We start from the raw sequence: 8,191 nt of genomic DNA on the forward strand, positions 1-8,191 counted from the left end.
AAGTTATTTCGAGATATCTCTAAATGATTTAGAGATATCTCTAAATAAATGGGAAGTTATTTGAAGATATCTTCAAATGATTTACAGATATCTTTAAATGAACAGGAAGTTATTTGAAGATATCTTCAAATGATTTAGAGATATCTTAAAAACCCTCATTTTAAGATATCTCTAAATGACAGTTTGGCACACCATGCTAGCCAAATCCACATATTATTTAAAGATATCTCTAAATCATTTGAAGATATCTTCAAATAACATCCTGTTCATTTAAAGATATCTCTAAATCATTTGAAGATATCTTCAAATGAACAGGAAGCCATTTCAAGATATCTCGAAATAACTTCCTGTGAAAATGCTCTATGTTTTGAATGGACTTCCGGTCTATTTAGAGATATCTCCAAATGAACAGGAAGTTATTTGAAGATATCTTCAAATGATTTAGAGATATCTCTAAATGAACAGGAAGTTATTTAGAGATATCTCTAAATGATTTACAGATATCTCGAAATAAACAGGACGTGTGTACCTTACGTTTGTTTTTGTTAATAAACGTACGCCATTTGCATTTGGAGGCATCACTGTTATAATTCTAACAACGAAGTGAAGATTGTATTTTTTTTTATTTAAACCTCATTACTTTTTTGTACTGGAAAAAAGGTAAGTACATGAATAGTACCGCTATTTATGTTTATTTATGATTTATGACAGAAAAAATAATCGTGTAGTACAGTATAACTTAGGCGCGTGGGGATGTGCTTATGTGTAGGTACAAAAAAACGTTCAACGAGATAAATGATTTTAGAACAAAGAATTAGTTTTTGTGTAAAAGAAAAAGAAAAAAAAGCCTAATGAAAATATAACGTGAGACCATCTGTATACTTGATTAGAAGTTAAGCGTGCAAACTTCATACAAAACAGGTACAATTATCGTTGGGTTCAATATATTATTATGTGTGTACGCTGTGGCAGCTTGACATTGAGTCTCTATTTATGTGACTGCGAGCTAATGGAGAATATTAGAACATAATTGCGTTGCAGATATGACATGTTAATTCAGACTGGTCGCGCACCACTTGCAATATGTTCTTCGTTGCGATCTGGAAGCTTTTCCGACTGTTGTTGGGGGTGAGGGGTCATTAACAACATATAGGACAACATATAGGTTTCACATTTACACAATGAATAGTAATTATGCGACCTTTATGTAAATTGCACTCGTGTCCAGCTGTCGGAAAACATCAAAAAAGTTTTTGATTTTCTTATGGAAACAAAAACAGGTTAAAACAGGCAGCGAGTTTCGCACAGTGGGAAGACACTTGATATTCGGGCAACAGGTCGTGCGCAACGCCGCAATACATATTTTCTTTTCATGTCCCTCCACGGCTCTGTGCTTCTTTTCCGATACTGTGACTGTTTTCAAACAATCAACATTTCACTTATAGGCTACTAATCATTAACAGGTATATAATTAAAATATCTGTACTGTGAATGATACAGTAATGTGTGTGGTTATGCAGAGCACTACGTTCTTTTGTGGGTGTTTATTATGTAACTTTATATAACCCTTTGTAAATATTCACAGCATTATTTGATTACAGAGGTCTGCCTCATGACAGGTGAAAGAGAGCAGGTACACGGGGTTTTAACCCGCGCCCTGTCATCAGTTCGCCAAGCGGAATCTGAATTGAGGTCTCATACAACTGACGATATAGATGATTTTGATGCAGCCTCTTTTGTCAGTGAAACAAGGGCCTTGTTTAGAAGTAGATCTGTGGACTCATCACAAAGGACAGGTAACATAAAACATAAAGAAAATATGTTATATTACCAACCTGCTTTACGCCAGCCAGTTATTTTTCTAAATGTAGGCCATAATAGCCTTTTTTTATTATTAATCTTAATGATCATTTAAGTACGTTTTCATTTTCTTTTTTACAGTGTCATACATCATTTAATATTTGACAGCATAGATAGCATATCTAATGACACTGCTTTTATTCCTTTTCTGCTGCTACCTTGTTACTATAAAGCAACACAGATGTCCTCATATTTAGAATGGTGCTAAGTAATTTGTGTTAGTTTTTCAAAAGTATTTTTAATGTTAATAAGGTAATTTTCTTTTATTTCGTATCAACTTTGATTTTGTGTGAACCTTTTTACTGCTCTCCATTACTTCTAGAATAATATTCAATGTTGACTATCTGAAGTTAGAATTCTTATCCCTGATTTTTATGCCTTCTGTACTTTTAGTTGTTTCTTTCATTCTTTCTTTCTTTCTTTCTTTCTTTCTTTCTTGGAAATTGGAAACTAATGTAGGAAAGAGAGGCAGAAAAAAAGGACGGCAAAGGGGACATTTATGGAAGACTCATTTTTTCTTACTGCAAAAGAACAATGAAGAATTTGTACCACCACCGTCTGAATTATCAAGACTGACAAGAAATGGATTAGGTAGGTTACATATTCTCCTAATGATAACCCTTCCAGTGTTTAATGTGCATTTTATTTTTTACTATTTAAAAAAAAAAAAAGAAAAAGCGTACAGATTAAAACCATGCATTTTATTTGCAAATGTTATGTTACACAGTAAAATGTATATATTTTAATCAAACCACTGATTGTTTCTCCATTGTTTATGTTGCTGTAGGAGTTCCTAAATGTGAACAACCTGCTACCAATGAAAGATATGGTTCAAAATCTACTGTTCAGCGAAGCTGGAGTTTAAGACAGTTAGAGAATTTTGTGCAAGATAGTTTTCCTGACGTTCCTTTGCATCTAACTGGCTTTACCTTTGCAAAGGCAGAGAAGGGTCGGCGTCTTAGTAAGCTAAACATAACGTCTGCAGCTGACCTACAAACCAAGATAGGAAAAGGAAAGATTTTTATAGTTCCTAATCGTGATATACCATTGCCAATTGAGGTAGGTCAGTTTATTCTTTATGACAGATGGATCTTTACTACCTAATTATTGTTTTGTAAAGATGGATCGAGTTTTTTTTTTTAGATTAAATCAAAATACAATAATAGAAGCTTAAATAGTGTGCATATATATAGACAAAGAGACAGACATACATATGCCTACATACATACATATCCGAAATCTCTGCTTAATTTAAATGTACAGCTATAGCCAAAAGTTTCTGCATCACCTAGAATTTCAGGATTGATTGAGATTATATTTATCTATTAAACTACTTTACAAAAACTGAGGATGTTTTCCTAAGAAGCTATAAAGATTTATACTGCAGTGCAATTCATCATACAGAGATTCGCCTAGTTTAAATTCACTACATATGTGATTCCTACCAATTTTGCAAATGTAAATAAAACTAAATGCCAGTGTATTTGATCAGTCTATTACAGTGGTCTGTTAGTAAATAGTTATACTTTGATAGAACTAGTTTTAATTGCAATATATTTTTTTAAGTCTAATATATGTCACTTCTCGGCTGGTTGCCATAAACACAAAGTTTAAATCAGGGCATTAAAACACATGCTTTTTAAAATAATGTATTATTGCATTATTTAAGAAACACACTTGCAAATTGTATTTAACTTTGTTCTTTATCTCATGATGTGTGTTCAGTTATGTGTTTGTTTTATGTCTCAATAAATGTGAATTGTAACCTGCTGTAAATCCCCATTAAACCTCTCAAGTAAGAGTTCTTATTGCTCACTGTAGCAGGATAGCATCAATAAGGAGACTCGGAGCCCAGGAAGCTGCAGTTTAAAGCACCGGTGCACACATTTATTAACACAAAGAAGTGCCAAAATAAAAGGTTAAACAAAGCTATTCTGAAGTCAGACTTGGCATTCCCATCCCTGACCAAGTACCACACAATACCACCTCAAACTCACCTAAACACCTTTCCCCAAACAAAGGATCTCACTTCCTTATATAACATGTGGCTGGAGCCTAATTAACCATTAATCATTCAATTAAGGCTCCAGCCACATTCTCACATGTATTATGGATTTTAACCCCCTCCCTGCCAAACCTATATTTGCACCACAGACACACACAACATTTATCCTAAGGTTTAAAACAAATCTATGTCAATCAGTACAAACATACAAGAGTACAAATAGGAAATTGCATGAGTTTTCCTCATTAGCTATGGATTTTTGTTTGTATTATTCAGAGAACAGAAGGAAGGATGTTAAATGAAAGCCGTCAAGTAACAGCAGGAAGCAATGCATCAGTGACCCAATTGCAATTTCAGGAGCAGGTAGATATGACCTCTACAGAAGAACAAATGACAGGATAGCTTAAATAAGATAATAATTATCTTATTTATATTTGTACTATGAAACCACAGGCCATTGTATCATACAACTGCTCAATAAAGAATGTGCTACTATTGTATGCCCAATGCTAAGGTGTAGGAACCAGTTAATCTTGTGGGTGCAGTATGACATTAATGATCAGTACACTCTTATGTTAACTTTACATTCATTGAGCAGAATTGGCTTTTAGCTCTGCCAAAAGGTTGTCATGTACTTAAATTGGTGAATATTTAGTAGTGTTCATTGCTATTTTTTCCAGGTGCATATACAAGAATTGTCAAATGGAAATATTGGTACAAGGACTTCAGAAAATCCCATTGTAGAAGACTACCACCAAAGAGAAAATGAGGTACAGTCATAGTTTTTGTTCCTTCACTTAGGAGTCCATACACATTAAAGGAGCCTTGTTACACATTGTGTTTCTAATTTGTGTTCATTTACTGGAAAAAGTAATGATTCAATTTTTTAGGTTATGCAACAACATGCTACCAATGCAATGGCTGATCTTCTAGAAAATGAAACATCAGAAAACATCCCACAAAGGGCAGCTGAGGTAGGATAACTATATTGCTTATATTGCTTAATTGGTCTATTGTGCTTATTTATGTAATATATTAGTGTTTGCAAAGCCCTTGTCTGGTCAGTTTGGTGGGCTTTAAATGCAGTTATTGTTTTAACCCAGATCAGCAGTGATGTATTGCCCCAAAACATGATCTGATTTTTATATGTTCACCAGGTCTTTGCAAAACCAGTTACTTTGGTGCTGGATGTTCCATCTGAAATGAGCTGCCAAAAAACATTTCTCTTAGGGACAAACAGATACCTGTAGACATTTTCATTTTAAGGAGAGGTAGTTCAAATACTATTTTTACACAAAGAATGCATTTCTGTTTATATAGACTGAGATTCTGGACATTGAGCAACTATTTCAGGCTGATAGCTTCGAAAATGAACTGATTGCAGCTGGCCAATCACAGGTATCAGGTTATTCACTTACTATTGATGAATAGATTCACTATGCGATGACTATGGAACCAGTGCAAACAATAAAGTGAAGTCATTTTTAATAACACCTTAGAACTTCTTGGAATGAACATTGTACTCTGCAGTCATCATGATGTCATCCTCCAGAATTCTTAGAAAATTGCAATACTGTAGACAAGCTGTTTTTTATGTAGCTGCAAAATCCTGTAATTGTTTATATATATATATATATATATATATATATATATATATATATATATATATATATATATATATATATAAATTTGGCATACTTCAAGCACTCAGTCTTTTATTCTAATTATACTCTTTTATATATATTTTTATAACTAGTTTCAATTATCAGAATGGACTACTCATCCATCAACGCCTCCACCACTACCTTTCTCATATGTAAATGCTGACACACCAACAGTAAGTGTACTGCTGGAACAAAGATACGAAGACCCTTTCCTGGCTGGACGCCTCCCTGGGAGAACAGGAAGAAGCACTCCAATGACTTGTAACCTGACCTCTGATTGAACAACCTAAGATACAAGAGAGCTGCTGTGGATGTACTGTTTTTTAGGTAAGGAAAATAATTGCTATCATACGCTTCATTCAGTATTTTACTAAAATATTCTTTTCCAAGCATGGAAATCTTTAAAGACTGAAAAGCATATATATTTTTTTTATTAAGCCTCTTTTTAAAAAAAAATTGCAGACAGCTAATGTGTTGTAGCTAGATGTGGTGGTCTTTGTTTAACAGGAATCATTTTATCTACATTTTGGAATGCTTAATACTATTATTATTATTATTATTATTATTATTATTATTATTATTATTACAGTAGTAGTATTTTTACTTGAAGTTCAAAGGATGTATTCTTAGAACTACACATCTAACTACATTAGTTTGTCTGCAATTTCAAAAAGAAAGCTTAATAAAAAATGCATTTCAAAGTCTTTCAAGATTATTCTGTTTGGAAAATAATATTTCAGTAAAATACTGAATGAAGAGTGTGATAGCAATAATTTTCCTTACCTAAAAACAGATCCACAACAGCTCTCTTGCATCTGTAGTTTGAAAATGGAGGACAGACTAATAGCACATTAACAGCAACTCCTCTGCATCTGTAGTTTCAGCGGAGCAATAGGACTTCAACCTGAGGTGGCCAATCACAGGTCATGTTACCAGTGTCATTGGAGAGCATCTTCCTGTCCTGCCAGTAAAGGTTTGTGGTGCCAACATGTTTTTAATTAAAAAGTGCTGTTTTAATGTTTTGAAAATCTACAGAAAAGTTACAAACCTTTCTGCTATTGCTTGGAAGGCAAGAAACAAAATGTTTGTTACGGCCTGAGTGTTTTTAGTTTTTGAAAAATGTATTTTATAATTCGGTGTTCATAAGTTGTTGATTAATGTTTTCATGCAAAATATTATATTTAGCTTAGTCTTTGTTTAAACTATGTAATAATTTTCAGCACACTCATAAGATCATTCATTTTGAAATGGCTTTGCTCAAGTATATTACATTTGAAGTTTTTTATGTTGTTACTGTTATGGTATAAGCTTTTGTTGTTTCCCAGGTTAATAATTGTGTTGCCAGAACTTTAAACCTCTCCATTATTGCTGGATTGTCTTCCATGCTAATACATACAGTATATTGAATTCAAAGAAATTGATTGGATGAAAAGAATGGTTAAGGTATTTTAATCAGAGGTTTTAATTTCAGTATTTTCTGTAATGTTACATATTAGATATTTTCTCTAATATTTCTCTCCCATAAGGTTCAGCTCCACCAGTCTCTTCTGGGAGAAAAGGAGCAGGAGCTTGAAAGAGGTATGTATTTATTTATTTTTTTTAACTCAGAACTCATTATTCGGCAACTCTAAAATTGCAGTTTAGGAACACTGCCAAACTGACCTTTTTTGACTAAAAATTATGTTATATTACCGTATTAAACTTTAGTTTTTGAAACCGCACGTAATTAAAAAAAAAATGAAAGAACGAAACCCTCGGTGAGGTAGAGACTGCACTGGGTGATAATCCATACATCATAAGAGGCTCTTGGGTGTGTATTTCATGTTCACTATAGTGATCTCTTCAAGAAACACGGTGTCTCTCACAATTGAGATGCCATGATAGTGGATATTTTAATAACATTCAGCATATTTCTGCAAAATATGAAAGTTGAGGAATGAAAGGTACAACTTAAAGATACAACTTACTGTAATGTAATATTTGTGTTTCTACCTTACACAGCTTTCTCTGAACTGGATGTGTTATTGGAAGAAGTAGTTACAGTTGAAGTTAAAAGACACACTGTTCTAGAAGATGTACAAAGAATTTACAGTAATCAAAGTATCATCAATAAACGTTTACATGTAAACTTTATTGGGGAAGAGGGAGATGACTTTGGTGGGTTAACAAAAGATCTTTTTTCTTCTTTTTGGAACAGTGCTTTCATTCAGTGGTTTAAAGGTGAGGATGCTCTTGTCCCATGTATACCAGTAAATCAATATGCCAAAGCGCCGGACATTTTTTCTGTTGTTGGTAACGTTTTGTCACATATGTGTCAGCTTAATCATTGCGTGCCACCCAGATTTTGTAGATCAACACTGCTATCTGTTGTGTTTAATACCTCTATGATTGATAGTAGAACACTGTTGGATGACTTTATGCTCCATGTAACAGTACCTGAACGAACCTTGCTGCAAAAGGCTTTGAATAGTTTTGAAAAACTAAGCATTTCTGAAAAATCTGACTTGCTGACCTTTTATTCTGTGAATGGCATGCACACAGTTCCTTCAGCTAAAGATTTTAGAGAGCAACTGGTTCTTGTAGCACAAAATGAACTGGTAATAAAACCAATGTTCTTGAATTGCTTCATAAGGCAGGCTATTCCAGAGTCTCATATGAGAGC

General features: G+C 33.5%; 2 long non-coding RNA genes across 3 annotated transcripts; both read left to right on the top strand.

Annotated features, from left to right (window-relative positions):
- The first annotated feature begins 405 nt into the window (after window positions 1-405).
- LOC131701979 (uncharacterized) lies at window positions 406-4,218 on the top strand. 2 transcript variants are annotated; one of them, XR_009309213.1, is made up of 4 exons: window positions 406-660; window positions 1,602-1,796; window positions 2,320-2,451; window positions 4,142-4,218. It is a non-coding gene; the product is annotated as an uncharacterized LOC131701979 (long non-coding RNA). The 2 variants fall into 2 exon arrangements; XR_009309212.1 differs by lacking the exon at window positions 406-660 and having other exon boundaries at window positions 1,494-1,796.
- A 324-nt stretch (window positions 4,219-4,542) lies between these two features.
- Window positions 4,543-6,026, top strand: LOC131701983 (uncharacterized). Its single transcript, XR_009309220.1, has 4 exons — window positions 4,543-4,635; window positions 4,756-4,839; window positions 5,186-5,263; window positions 5,622-6,026. It is a non-coding gene; the product is annotated as an uncharacterized LOC131701983 (long non-coding RNA).
- The last annotated feature ends 2,165 nt before the right edge of the window (window positions 6,027-8,191 follow it).

The sequence above is a fragment of the Acipenser ruthenus genome, chromosome 28 (genome assembly GCF_902713425.1).
Source record: "Acipenser ruthenus chromosome 28, fAciRut3.2 maternal haplotype, whole genome shotgun sequence".
Classification (NCBI taxonomy): Eukaryota; Metazoa; Chordata; class Actinopteri; order Acipenseriformes; family Acipenseridae; genus Acipenser; species Acipenser ruthenus.